Below are 14,550 nucleotides of genomic sequence, written 5' to 3'. Positions count from 1 at the left end.
GGTTCTTGTTAGAAATCGTGGCTGATGTTCTTCTCGATGTGGATATTGATGGGTTGGTCATTGAGGACCAGGGTACCTCATCAGGGGTGAGGCCAAAGTGTAGGACATGGGTTGGACATGGCTGAGATCTCTGTCAACCACAAACGCAAGGATGCTCAGTTGAGGAAGAATGTAGACATTTCGGAATCCCTCCAGCAAAAGATGATATCATGAGAACAAGTGGATCTGTCTGGACAGTCCTGTCTGAAGATTTTGTGATGTAAGACTCTGTTGTTTGTCATAAAGGATATGGTTGAGTGATCATATTCAAATAGAAGAGTCCAAGAATGTGAGGCTGGAGAATGGGTTGAGAACCATGCCTCTAGGATTCCTCTGCATGTCTATGCTTGGCTTGGGCTACTATGGTTACCTTGTCCCAGTTTTGTATGACAGGCGTGATTCTCCACCCATAATGCAACCAACAAGCAGATACAATTGGGCCCCCACATACAAACCCATACAGATCAAAACCGGAAATGACAGTACTCATGGTAACAGACCGGACAGTATAAATTCCAGACAGAGTAGAGTAACATTGTTTTGTTGGAGGCTCTAGTGATGATGTCATTGATCATGGTGACGAAACGTCTCAATGAAAACAAGCCAACTCGGCGAGCAAGTCAACAACCGCAATTTGAACTACCTTGTTCAAGTGTTTCATTTTTGATCTTGAATGTTAAATCTCGCTCCAACACAGGGATGGAAGATGACAGTCAACAGCTGCATTCTAACTAATTCATATCGAATCATTGTTTTGACCAGTTCGGAAACATGTAGGTTAGGTGGATTGGGAATGCTGAATTACCCACATTGCCCACGGATGTGTAGGTTAGGTATATTCGCCATTGGAAATGCAGGCGGACAGGGATAGAGTAGGGAATGGGGATGCGTCTGGGTGGGATGCTCTTTGTAGGGTTGCTGTGGACTTGTGGAACTGAATGGCCTGTTTCCACACTGGGGATCCTATAAAACTAGGTTTTACTCAATTCAAGAGAGAGAGAGTTTATCAATTGCTAAACGCAAGAAGTCATAAGGCACCACAAATATGCACAAGTTAGACACAAGAAATTAGCTCAAAAAACATAAAAGTTAAGAGGGATACGGATAGTTCAGAATTTGGATTGTTTGTGAGGAATAGAAAGTGGGATGTTGTGGCCACTAAGTTGGGCGATCCCTGTAATGCTGATATGAATTCAGCAGTTAATTTTGAGATTCTTGTTGAAACTCTTTTGACCTTGTTTCTTTTTGACATCGCCCTGGTTTGCAGAGCTCAGAGCAAGAGATTGTCTTTTCTTCTTAGCTGCAGCAGAGGCCTATGAAATGGCTGTCCTAGAACTGCGACCTCCACAACTCCGTAGACCACACGAGCATATTCGCCCAGGAATACACACACACTGACATTAAAGAACTATTGGGATAACAATACTCAGCATGGGACTGGAAAGGACAGCATGGAGAAACAGAAAACAGCTGTAAATAGTGTCAAGAGGTCAAATAAAGTTATAAAGCTAAATTAATGACTCTTTGCTTGCGTGCTCATTGTATTCAGAACAAAATCAACAAATTAAGAGCACACATACAGGTTGACGGGCATGATTTGAGAGCTATTACAAAGACATGGCTATAAGGAGATCAACACTGGAGGTAAATGTGCAGGGCTACGTGACATTCCAAAAAGACAGGCAGGAGGGAAACTGACTGTAAGCGATGAAATTACTGAGAGAACAAGAAACAATCTTCAATCAGAAGATGTAGAATCCAATTTTATTTATTTGTTAATGGGAGGAGGACATCACTAGCTACGCAGTGTTTATTGTCCATCCCTCGTTGCCCAGGGGACAGTTCAGAGTCAATCATATGGCTGTGGGTCTGCAGTCACAAGTAGGCCAGACCACGTAAGGATGGCAGTTTGCTTTTCTAAAGGACATCAGTGAAGCAGTTGGGTTTTTCTGACATTTGGCAATGGATTCATGGTCATCATTAGATTCTTCATTCATGATTTTCTTTTATGTTCAATTCAAATTCCACCATCTGCTGTGCTGTGATTTGAACACAGGTCCCCAGAATGTTATCTAACTCTCTGAATTAACAGTCCAGCAATACCACCACTGGGCCATTTCCTCCCCAATCTTGGAACAAGAAAACCTGTAGCTGACTCCCACATGGGGAAAAACACTGAACCAGGAGCTTCTTCAAACGGGGTGATCGCCTCTCCTTACATTTTAAGATAGCTATGAACAATTAGGAACTTGTGGGAAGCTACTAAATTGGGGGAAGGAGTATTAGGTAGGAGCTGAGTAGTATTCATTGGGAGGAGCTTTTATTGAACAAGTCGACATTTGATACGCGGGAGTTATTTAAAGACCTACTGATCAGCGTTTAGAACTGGCCTATTCCAGGGAAGGAGGAATGACAAGGATGGCAATCTAAGGACATACGGACATAAGAAATAAAGCAGGAGTAGGTCATCTGTCTCTTTCAGCTCACTCCGCCATTCAATAAGGTCATGGCTGATCTTTGTGCGGACTCAGCTCCACTTACCCCGCCATTCACCATAACCCTCAATTCCTTTCCTGTTCAAAGATCTATCTGTCTTGGCCTTTAAAACATTCAATCAGGGAACCTCAACTGTTTCACTGAGCAGAGAATTCCACAGATTCACAACCCTTTGGATGAAGCAGCTCATCCTCAATTCAGTCTTAAATCTGTTCACCCTTATTTTGAGGCTGTGCCCCCCAGTTGTAATTTCACCCATCAGTGGAAACAACTTCCGTGTATCTTTCCTATCTATTTCTTTCATCATTTTAAAAGTTGCTATTAGAACACCCCTCATTCTTCGAAGTTTCAGTGAGTGCAATCCTAGTCTCCTCAATCTCTCCCCATACAGCAACATTTTCAATTCTGGAATCATTCTTGTGAAGCTCCTTTGCACCCCCTCCAGTGCCAGCACATCCTTTCTAAAGTGAGGAGACTAAAACTGTACAAACTACTCTACATCAAGCTTTACCAGCACCCTATACAACTGGAGCATCCCCTCCCGATTTTTAAACTGCATCACTCGAGCTATAAGGGACACTATTCCATTTGTTGCCTCAATTACCAGCTGCATCTGCAAACGTTCTGTGATTCATACACAAGGTTGCCCAGCTCCCTCTGCATAGCAGCATGCTACAATTTTTCACCATTTAAGTAATACTCCATTTTGCCCTAATTGCTACCAAAATGGATAGCCTCACATTTACCATCATTGCACTCCATCTGCAAGACCCTTGTCCATTCACTTAAACTTTGTGTCCATCTGCAGATTTTCATTATCCTCTTTACTCTACCACTCATTTTAGTGTTAAATGTGATTTGTGAACTGTAATAGTACATGGAACAACACAGCGCAGAACAGGCCCTTTGGCCCTCCATGTTGCGCTGACCTGTGAACTAATCTAAGCCCATTCCCCTACACTATCCCATCAGCATCCATTTGCTTATCCAAGGGCTGTTTAAATGCCCCTCATGTGGCTGAGTTAACTACATTGGCAGGCAGAGCATTCCACCCCCGTACCACTCTCTGAGAAAAGAACTTGCCTCTGACATCTGTCTTAAATCCATCACCCCTCAATGTGTAGCTGTGCCCCCTTGTACCAGCTGAAGTCATCATCCTCGGAAAAAGACTCTCACTGTCCACCCTATCTAATCCACTGATCATCTTGTATGTCTCTACTAAATCCCCTCTCAGCCTCCTTCTCTCCAATGAGAACACACCCAAGTTCCTCAGCCTTTCTTCATAAGACCTTCGCTCCAGACCAGGCAACATTCTGGTAAATCTCCTCTGCACCTGTTGCAACGATTCCACATCCTTCCTGTAATGGAGCGACCATGCAATATTCAAAGCGAGGCCGCACTAGCGTTTTGTAGAGTTGCAGAATGACATCACGTCTCCGCAACTCAATCCCTCTACCAATGCAACCTAAAACACCATCAGACTTCTGAACAGCACTATCAACCTGGGGGGCAGTTTTCAGGAACCTATGTACATGGACACCAAGATCCCTCTGTTCATCTCCACTACCAAGAATCTTTCTGTTGACCCGGTGTCCTGCCTTCCTATTATTCCTCCCAAAGTGAATCACCTCACATTTATCCGTATCAATCTGCATTTGCCACCTTTCGGCCCAATTTTGCAGTTTATCCAAGTCTCACTGCAACCTGCAACATTCTTCCACAATGTCCACCACTCCATTGTCTTTAGTGTCATCTGCAAACTTACTAACCCATCCACCAATGCCTGCATCCAAGTCATTTATAAAAATGACAACAGCAGTGGTCTCAAAACAGATCCTTGAGACACACCACTAGTAATCAGACTCCAGGCTGAATATTTTCCATCAACCACCACTCATTGCCTTCTTACTGAAAGCTAGTTTCTAATCCAAATGGCGAAATCTCCCTCAATCCCGTGCCTCTGTATTTTCTCCAATAGCCTACCATGGGGAAACTTATCAAAGGCTTTACTCAAGTCCATGTACACCACGCCAACTGCCCGACCCTCATCCACATGATTGGTCACCTTCTCAAAACACTCAATGAAGTTTGTGAGACACGACCTGCCCTTGACAAATCCATGTTGACTATCTCCAATCTCATTGTTGCTTTCTAGATGATTATAAATCCTATCTCTTATAATCCTTTCCAAAATTTTTCCTACAACAGACGTAAGGCTCACAGGTCTTTAATTGCCTGGGTCATTCTTACTGCCCCTCTTGAACAAGGGTACAACATTTGCACTTCTCCAGTCCTCTGGTACAAAACCTGTAGACAATGAGGACTCCAAAATCAAGGCCAAAGGCTCCACCACCTCCTCCCTAGCTTCCCAGACAATCCTCGGAAAAATCCCATCAGGCCCAGGGGTTTTATCTACCTTCACACGTTGTCGAATTGATAACACTTCATCCTTACTAACCGTAACCTTTTCAATTCTAGTAGCCCGTAACTCAGTCACCTCCTCTGCAATATTCTCCTGTCGCTCAGTGAAAACAGATGAGAAATATTCATTTAGCACCTCTCCAATCTCCACAGCGTCCACACACAACTTCCCACTTCTGTCTTTGACTGGCCCTTTGCCTAGCCCAGTCATCCTCTTATTCCTCACATACCTATAGAAAGCTTTAGGGCTCTCCTTTATTTACCAGCCAATGTCTGCTCATGTACCCTCCTTGCTCTTCTTAACTCTCTCTTTAAATCCTCCCTAGCTAATCTGTAGCTCTCCATCACCTCATCTGAACCATCTGGTCTCATCGTCACATCAGCCTCCCTCTTCTGCTGAACAAGAGATACAATTTTTTTAGTAAACCACGGTTCCCTTAGCTTATTGCTTCCTCCTTGCCTGACAGGGACGTACCTCTCAAGGACATGCAATATCTGTTCCTTAAACCAGCTCCACAATTCAATTGTCCCCATCCCCTGCATTTTGCTAACCCATTCTATGCCTCCTAAGTCTTGCCTAATCGCACTACAAGGGAGGAATGGAGAAGCAGATAGTGAAGGGGACTATCAGAGATTACAGAACAGAACAGAGATAGACTGGAGAGTTGGGCAGATAAATGGCAGATGGAGTTCAATCCAGGCAAATGCGAGGTGATGCATTTTGGAAGATCAAATTCAAGGGCAAACGAAACAGTAAATGGAAAAGTTTTGGGGGAAATTGATGAACAGAGAGATCTGGGTGTTCAGGTCCATTGTTCCCTGAAAGTGACAATGCAGGTCAATAGGGTGGTCAAGGCGGCATATGGCATGCTTTCCTTCATTGGACAGGGTATTGAGTACAAGAGTTGGCAGGTCATGTTGCAGTTGTATAGGACTGTGGTTCGGCCACATTTAGAGTACTGTGTCCATTACCAAAAGGACGTGGACGAGAGGAGGAAAATTTAGGGGAGATATGCATGGCAAGTTCTTTACACAGAGGTTGGTGGGCACCTGGAACGCATTGCCAGCAGAGGTGGGCAACGCAGACACATTAGCATCTTTTAAGATATATTTGGACAGGTACACAGACGGGCAGGGAGCAAATGGACACAGACCGTGAGAAAATAGGTGACTGGTCAGACAGAGGATCTTGGTCGGCGCAGGCTTGGAGGGCTGAAGGGCCTGTTCCTGTGCTGTAATTTTCTTTGTTGTTTTGACTGACTGGAGTGAGGGAGGGAGGGTGCGACGGCTGGAGTGAGGGAGGAATGGATGGCTGGAGGGAGCGAGCGAGGGAGGAATGGATGGCTGGAGGGAGGGAGCGAGGACTGACAGGAGGAAGGAATGGATGAATGGAGGGAGGGAGCAGGAGGAGGGGGCGGGGGGTAGGACGAGGGGGTTGGGGGGAAGGAGGAGGGGCGGGTGGGGAAGGGAGGAGGGGGCGGGGAGAGAGGAGGGGAGGAGAGGGGGTGGGTTCGGTGCCAGGCAGCTGTTCAGGCAGGTACCAGAGATAGTGGGAACTGCAGATGCTGGAGAATCCAAGATCTTGGCCTGCTGTGTTCATCCAGTCTCACATTTTATTGTTCAGGCAGGTAGCTGTGCCCAGGAGCCGGGCGAAGAGGCCTTCTCCCACCTCGGATCCCCGCTCCCGGCCAAGGCGGTGCAGGGCCGAGCCACTGAGCAGCGAGCGCTCCAGCAGCCTGGATGCCTGCTCCTCGCCCAGTGGTCATGCTGGAGGCTGTAGGGGTCCGGGATAGTGGTACGCTGATCCCGATGCAGAACAGCTGGGTCCTCAGTCCCCTCCCGCGAAAAGGGTTCCAGACAGTGGACTCGTCACCGAGGCAGAGTGGGGGGAAAAGGCATGAGTAGGAACAGGAGAGGAAGGGGATTGACTGAGAGGGAGAAAGAGACAGACTGTGTGTGTGAGAGAGAGAATTAGAAATGCAGTCTGATTGCGGATGGGTTGGGTTTAAACAGATTTTTAAACTTTTTAAAAAAAAACTCAATGCTCCCTGCTGAGCGGGTGGAGATGCACGGATAGATAAACACACGGCGAGAGGAAGAGAGACACAGAGAAAGACAGAGCGCCGGGGGTGGGGGCAGGGGAGAGGGAGAAGTTCACAGGGAGAGACGGAGAGACGGAGAGACAGGGGAGAGACAACGGCAGAGACACACACAGAGGGAGGCAGAGACAAGACGAGAGACAGAGAGGAGCGCGCGCGCGCGCACACACACACACACACACACACACACACACAAGAGACAGAGTGAAAGAGAAAGAAAGAGAGACAGAAGTGCACAGCGAGGTGGCAGAGACAAGACAACAGAGAGAGAGAGAGAGACATAGACACAGAGTGAGGCACACACAGAAAGATGGAGAGACAGAGATTGTGTGTGTGGCGAGGGGTGGGTTTGGAGAAAATGGGAGGGGGGAGCGAAGGCGAGAGAGAGAGACACAAAGAGACGAAGACAGAGTCGTAGAGTTGTGCAGCAGGGAAACAGACCCTTCAGTCCAACTCCTCCATGCCGACCAGATATCGTAAATGACTAGTTCCATTTGCCAGCATGTTGCCCATATCCCTACAGACCGTTCCTATTCATGTGTCCATGCAGGTGACTTTTAAATACTGTGATTATAATAGCCTCTGGCACTCCTCTGGCAGTTCATTCCATACACAAACTACACTAGGGAGAACACATTGGCTCCAAATCCATCTACCATCCTCAGAGAAAAAGAACAGGAAATAACATGACCAACCCAAGGAAACCTAAACACTTGAATAGAAAGCGGGACCGAACACCAGCGCTTCACTGGAGGCTCACTGATGATTTTGCCTGGAATGGTGACGAATCATCTGAAAACTAACCTTCCAGCTCAGTGAGCAATCTTACATCCAAAACCTCAATCCTGAGCTAAAAATCTTCTCAAAACTCGATAATACTTTGCCACTTGATTGACAGATGCATCCTATTTTTTTTAAAAAATAAACTTTTTTTGTTCGATGTATGACTGACTGACCAGTGTTTATTGTCCTTCCTTAACTGAGACTTGGGAACTCTGCAGCCCAATGGTATCAATGTGGACTTGACAAGCTTCAAAATCTCCCCTCCCACCACTGCATCCCAAAACCAGCCCAGCTCGTCCCCACGTTCCTAATCTGCTCTTCCTCTCCCCGATCCCCTCCTCCCAGCTCAAGCCAAACCCCCATTCCTGACCTACTAACCGCTTCCCGCCCCCTTGACCTGTCTGTCCTCCCCAGACTGACCTCTCCCCACCTACACTCACCTCTATTGGCTTCATGTCCGACCCTTTAACTTAAGACCATAAGATATGAGTCTAAGTAGGGCCATTCGACCCATCAAGTCCACTCCGCCATTTAAATCATGGCTCATGGGCATTTCAACTCCACTTCCCTGCACGCTCCCCGTCGCCCTTGATTCCTGTGAGATCAAGAATTTGTTGATCTCTGCCTTGAAGGCATCCAACGTCCCGGCCCCCACTGCACTCCGTGGCAATGAATTTCACAAGCCCGCCACTCTCTGTCTTAAGAAAAGTCGTCTCATTTCCGTTTTAAATTTACCCCCTCTAATTTTAAGGCTGTGCCCACGGGTCCTAGTCTCCTGGCCTAAAAGAAACAACTTCCTAGCGTCCACCCCTTCTAAGCCACACATTATCTCGTAAGTTTCTATTAGATCTCCCCTCAACCTTCTCAGCTCTAATGAGTACAATCCCAGGATCCTTAGCCGTTCGTCGTATGTCAAGCCTACCATTCCAGGGATCATCCGTGTGAATCTCCGCTGGACACGCTCCAGGGCTAGTATGTCCTTTCTGAGGTGTGGGGCCCAACATTGGACACGGTATTCTCAATGGGGCCTAACTAGGCCTTTATAAAGCCTCAGAAGCACATCACTGCTTCTATATTCCAACCCTCTTGAGATAAACAACATTACATTCGCTTTCTTAATCATGGACTCTACTTGCAAGTTAACTTTTAGAGAATCCTGGACCAAGAATTCCAGATCCCTTTGTACTTCTGCTTTACGAATTTTCTCACCATTTAGAAAATATTCCATGTCTCTATTCTTTTTACCAAAGTGAAAAACCTCACATTTACTCACATTCAATTTCATCAGCCATTTCCTGGACCACGCTCCTAAACTGTCTCAATCTTACTGCCGCCTCTCCACCTCCTCAGTACTACCTGCCTGTCTACCTATCTTCGTATCATCGGAAAACTTCGCCAGAATGCCCCCAGTCCCTTCATCCAGATCATTAACATATAAGGTGAACAGCAGCGGCCCCACCACTGAACCCTGCGGGACACCATCGTCACTGGTTGCCATTCTGAAAAAGAGCCCTTAATCCCAACTCTCTGCCTTCTGTCAGACAGCCAAACCTCAATCCAGGCCAGTATCTCACCTCGAACACCATGGGCCCTCACGTTGCTCAGCAGCCTCCTGTGAGACACCTTATCAAAGGCCTGTTGGAAGTCTTGATAGATAACATCCGCTGGGTTTCCCTGGTCTAACATACCTGTTACCTCTTCAAAGAATTCTAACAGGTTTTTCAGGCACGACCTCCCCTGACTAAATCCATGCTGACTTGTTCTAATTTGACCCTGCACTTCCAGGAATTTCGAAATCTCATCCTTGACAATGATTCAAGAATTTTAATCAACTACCGAGGTCAGGCTAATCGGCCTGTAATTTTCCATCTTTTGCCTTGATCCTTTCTTAAACAACGGAGTTACAACAGCAATTTTCCAATCATCTGGGACTTTCCCTGACTACAGTGACTTTTGAAAGATCATAGCCAAAGCCTCTGCTATTTCCTCAGCCACCTTCCTCAGAACTCTAGGATATAGCCCATCGGGGCCAGGAGATTTATCAATTTTTAGACCTTTTAGCTCTTCTAGCACTTGCTCTTTTGTAATTCCTACCATCCTCAGCTCTGCCCCCTGGCTCTCCCTAATTGTTGGCATATTACTCATGTCTTCCACTGTGAAGACTGACGCAAAGTACTTATTAAGTTCTTCAGCTACTTCCTTATCTCCCACCACTTGCCTTCCAGCATCAATTTGGAGTGGCCCAGTGTCTACTTTTGCCTCACGTTTGTTTCTTATGTATTGAAAGAAGCTGTTACTATGATTTCTGATATGACTAGCTAGCCTACCTTCATATTTGATCCTCCCCTTCCTTATTGCTTGTCTGTCTCCTCTGCACCTATCTTCCCCTCTATCCATCTTCAATCTGCCTTCCCCTCTCCCTATTTCTTTCAGAGCCCTCTCCTCCTCCCTCTTTTCTGATGAAGGGTCTAGGCCCGAAACGTCAGCTTTTGTGCTCCTGAGATGCTGCTTGGCCTGCTGTGTTCATCCAGCTCCACACTTTGTAATCTTGGATTCTCCAGCATCTGCACTTCCCATTATCTCTGATGCCAATTGTTTTTATTTTGTGGACAGCTGCTATCAATAGCAAACCAAACAAAAGCTTCATTTGTCATTGTCAAAATTGGTAATAGCCCACGAGCTGCAGAGTGAACAAAAAAAAGTTACCCATTTGCTTGTGACTCTCAGATGGATTTCTTTCCGATTTATTTATTCTTTAATGAGACATAGCTGTTGCTAATTGTCCAGCACAAATTGACTTCTTGAACAGCTTCATGTTGCTGTACACAGACCCACAATGCTGTTCCAAAAGAGATTACTAATATTGACTCAGGAACAATCATTCATTTCCAAATCAGTTTGAGAGTAGCTTGGAGGTGATTTTTACTGGGATTAGTGCTACCATGTCTGATGTCCTTGACCTTGAAGATGAGTTTTCTAAGTCTGGAAAGGCGGGTGTAAGAATAGTTGGAAAAAAATGTGGCAGTGCATCTTGTATATGGACACATTATTGTGTCTTGGAGTTGGTTGTGGAGAGAATGGATACGGTGCCAATCAAGGGGCTGCTTTGGTCTAGACTCAAGATCGTTTCCAGTGTTGTTGGATCTGCACCATCATTGACACACTTCTGACTTGAGAATTGGAGGGCGGCTGCAGGCTTCGGAGTCAGGAGTTTCTACATCAAATCGCAGAGTCGTTTTGCTTTGTTCCTTTGTCTGTTAGTCTGTGGTCCCAAGTGATATCTAAAACCAGGTCATCTTTCTTGTGAGCTTGTTATCCCAAACTTAAAATTTATGTTGAATATCAGATGGAATTTGTTTTATTGACTCCATTCTGCAATCATGTCGATCTGAAAATGTTAACTGCATTAATTAATACTAAGCAGAAACAGACTTTGTAGTAAATGGTTTGACGATTTTCTGTGTCTGGAACATCCCTCTTCCTTCTTGAACGAAGATCGTACCAACCTATGGTACCAAACTGCGAGTCAAACGGACAGGGCTCATAATCTTTAAATTCCTAATCAAAATTAGTGTAATCGTATGGTTCTGTGCAATAAAAGAGAAAGAATAAACAGGTTCCCACAATTTTGCTGATGTTTATGAACAGAATGCACAAATTCAAAAGTTTGCGCTGGCATGTCTGCTTCCTCCAGCCTGTTTAAACTGCTCCATTCAATGTGAAATTTGTGATAAGTTTTAGCACACAGGTCTGTTTCATCTGTGCCACCGCCTTCAGAGTGTATTCAATTCTTATAGACATACATGCTTTCCCCCTTTTCCAGTAATACATTCCTTGAAGAGTTCAATGATATTTGGATGTTAAATCTTATCCTCATATTCTTTAGATTCTCAATCATCACTGAATCTGATGTCACCGCCATTCCATACAGTGTCAAACAGGAGTCAACTGGCATATCCAAATTTTAATTTGAGTTTAGTGCTACACAAATATATTACTTTTTAAAAAATTATATTCAAGTCAACATTAACATTTCATTCCCTGACAGCGGATGAACTTACTTTTAAACTCCAATTTTCCTTCAGTATTAAGAGAGGTGAGCCTTTTTGCAAGCGCCGAAAGTCTCCACCAGTTTATGCTAAAGCTTGAGGAACTGTAAGTTTCACAAATATGTTCCTATTAAACACTAATTCCTATTGAAGCAGTATTCAGCTACACTTGTTCAACTAGACAGCAGAAATGGTCAAGATTTTAAAAGCGACTAAGTACTTTGAAGAGGAGTCACTCTTTGAATTAAATTCCATGATGGTGTGTGTGAGTCCATAGGTTCCTCACTCTCAATGAACCATTCAAACTGACATGCAACTACTGAAACACACAGACAAAAAAAACATGAATGTTAACAGTCACTAGGATTTTGAGAGTGATTTGGAACTTGTATTCAATACCTTCTGGGGTAAATCTGTTCCAATCTGGATAGTACTCATTTATCACCATCCCACCTACCTTCCCCAGCACCTCCTCCCTCTCCACACTATTTGTTTCTGAGCTCCCGTCCACCCTCCATTTTGGAGGAAGGGTCCTGACCCAAAACATCAACTTTCTTGAGCCTCTGATGCTGCCTGCTTTCCCCCAGCTCCACAATGTGTTATCTCAGACACCAACTTTGGCAGTTCTTACTGTCTGGATAACTCATTCTCACCTTGTAACAAGTGATTTATCGTCATTTTCTTTTCAGATTACACATGTACATGTATATACATAAATATGCATGTGACACCTTTATGCCTGAACCACGAACCGAGAGGATTTTTAAAATAGTCTCTTCATATCTGCATGCAAGAGAAATCAAGGTCATAATTTTCATTTTAGGAATCACTTAAACACTCAAAGTACTCACAGTCAGTGTCCCATTTCCTTGACCAGTCAATTTGATGAGAATATTTCGTCCAAGAGGAAACCGTAACAGTAATTATATTTTATCATCAAACTCTTCATTGCATCACCAATATTTCCTTGTCTGTTTGAAATGTAAGACAATGAAATAATCATGGACAGATTGGCCAACAATGTAATTTAATGTGTGTTATGGCAACTGAAAATCACAACCATTGAAGAGTGTTCTTTAAAATGCTGTTATCATACAACAGAGTACTTTTTGAGATGCAGTGATGAATATAATTCCTGAGATGCAAAAATATATGCTGAATTAATTCCAAAGAATAACTTGACAATTAAAAAGAAGCTAAGAATCTCTTTACATCGTGATGCTTGTCAGATTGCCACTAGTCAATGGAAATCGTTCAGAACGATAATTTATTGCCAGATGAAAAGGAAGCGTACACATTTCATTTTTACATCTCATCCAAGAGACAAAAAAAAACACCTTTACGAATTCATTGTCAAACAACAAGACTCACTCAAAAAGTCATTTGGCCCATTGAATTTCCTCCACCATTCAGTGAGATCATGGTTGATCTCATTACATTTATTATTGTACAACATTGCCACCAAGCCCTCCTGAAAGCTAATACATTCCAATCCAAGTAACATCCTGGTAAATCTCTGTTTCTGTGCCATGCCTTGTCTTTGCAAATATTTTTGAGTCATCTACAAATTTAGCCACAGCACATTCACATTTTCCTCAAAGTCATTAATAAACAAGCTCAAGACCTGTGGTTCCTTCAGCGTTGCCCCATTTCTTACTCACAAGCCAACCCTGGCATCTCTGTCCATTTGTCTGTTCTTTCGATAGGACATGTATCATTGGATATTTAGTTCCCAACACTTATCCCCTTACAACCACATGTCTGTGATACCCAGAACAATACATCTGTCAATTTCAATCTGCACCACAAACTCATTCACTTGGTTTAATACACTCCCTACAATTAAATAAAAGACCTTCAGTCTGGCATTTATGGCCACCCTTCTTATCTGCTGCACCTGAAATGAGACTCCTGACTATTTCCATACTTTTTGTCCTATTACTTGCTCTGGAAACTTTGCTGAGCACTTACTAGCTTCTAACTTTTTCCATAATTTTCCATGCAACTGGACTCACCCGCTCCACACTTTTCACTTTGATGCCCTACCCCCAGACCTAGCTATGTCTTTTGCCAGGATACTTGTCCCAATATGATTCTCATCAAGCCTATGCCACCGGAACAACTCCCTCCTTCCCCATACCAATGCCAATGTCCCATGAATTCAAACACATTTCTGCCATGCCATCATTTGAACAATGCATTTACATCTTCAGTTTTGTTCACACCGTGCCAAATTGCTCAGATAAGAATCCCGAGATTATTACCTTTTGGTTCTGCCTTCTCACTCAGCACCTCAGTGCTCATAATCCCTCAGCAGAACCTCTTTCCTCTTTCTTCCATATCAATGGTACCTGTGTCCACCACGATAGCTGGATTTCTACACCTCCCACTTCAAATTCCTTGGTAGCCAAGACGGAATATCCTAAACCTGGGCGCCAGGCAGGCAACACTACTTTCGAGACTCTCGATCCTAGTCACAACCAACAATGTTCATTCCGCTAACTATACTACCTCTGATTATAACTACATTTCACTTTTTATCCCCTCTTGAATGTCCCCCTGTACCACCGTGCTATAGTCAGTTTACTCATCTTCCATATACCCTGACCTCTCATCCACACAGGAAGAAAGAATCTCAAACCTGTTCGATAAGATCAAAGGCC

At 44.3% G+C, this 14,550-nt stretch overlaps 1 long non-coding RNA gene across 3 annotated transcripts in view; it reads right to left on the bottom strand.

Annotated features, from left to right (window-relative positions):
- The window catches only part of LOC132207785 (uncharacterized), a 34,532-nt gene extending 21,435 nt beyond the window's left edge, over positions 1-13,097 (bottom strand). The window contains exon 1 of one of the 3 annotated variants that reach the window (XR_009443815.1): positions 12,739-13,097. This is a non-coding gene — a long non-coding RNA (uncharacterized LOC132207785). Of the gene's footprint in view, positions 1-11,899; positions 12,513-12,738 lie in introns of those variants that run through there. The other 2 variants (XR_009443813.1, XR_009443816.1) reach the window with 2 other exon arrangements.
- Between the last annotated feature and the right edge of the window lie 1,453 nt (positions 13,098-14,550).

The sequence above is a fragment of the Stegostoma tigrinum genome, unplaced genomic scaffold (genome assembly GCF_030684315.1).
Source record: "Stegostoma tigrinum isolate sSteTig4 unplaced genomic scaffold, sSteTig4.hap1 scaffold_157, whole genome shotgun sequence".
NCBI classification, from domain to species: domain Eukaryota; kingdom Metazoa; phylum Chordata; class Chondrichthyes; order Orectolobiformes; family Stegostomatidae; genus Stegostoma; species Stegostoma tigrinum.
The sequence above is the reverse complement of the archived record's forward strand: the minus strand, read 5'-3'. Positions and strand labels throughout refer to the sequence as shown.